The sequence below is a fragment of the Galeopterus variegatus genome, unplaced genomic scaffold (genome assembly GCF_000696425.1).
Source record: "Galeopterus variegatus unplaced genomic scaffold, G_variegatus-3.0.2 Scaffold290, whole genome shotgun sequence".
Lineage (NCBI taxonomy): Eukaryota > Metazoa > Chordata > Mammalia > Dermoptera > Cynocephalidae > Galeopterus > Galeopterus variegatus.
In genome coordinates this window covers 112291-112598 of record NW_007726401.1, presented here as the reverse complement: position 1 = coordinate 112598, position 308 = coordinate 112291, and the positions used below count along the sequence as shown (strand labels likewise).

The window sequence follows — 308 nt, the reverse complement described above, 5'->3', positions numbered from 1 at the left end:
TTTTTTTTTTTTTTTTTTTTGTCTTTTTGTCTTTTTCCGTGTCCAGCAATGGATCGCAACCCTCAGTGTTGCCCCCGTACCGGACCGGGGACCGGCAATGGGATTGCAACCCTCGGTGCTGCTCCCGCCCCTCGCTCAGCCAGTGAGTGGGAACCGGTCTGTATGTGGGATCCGAACCCTCGGGCGGGAGCGCTGTCGCGCTTCCCAAGCGGGGCACTTATCCAGTGCGCCACCGGGCCGGCCCGAGTGGGTTGGATTTCTATGGAGACAGGGATGCAGCTCAAGATAGGGAAGATTCTGTTCATGGT

General features: G+C 57.1%; 1 protein-coding gene across 1 annotated transcript in view; it reads right to left on the bottom strand.

The window, feature by feature from the left end:
• Positions 1 to 308, bottom strand: part of BATF (basic leucine zipper transcription factor, ATF-like) — a 21628-nt gene that overhangs the window by 18024 nt on the left and 3296 nt on the right. The gene's annotated exons all lie outside the window — the stretch shown is intronic.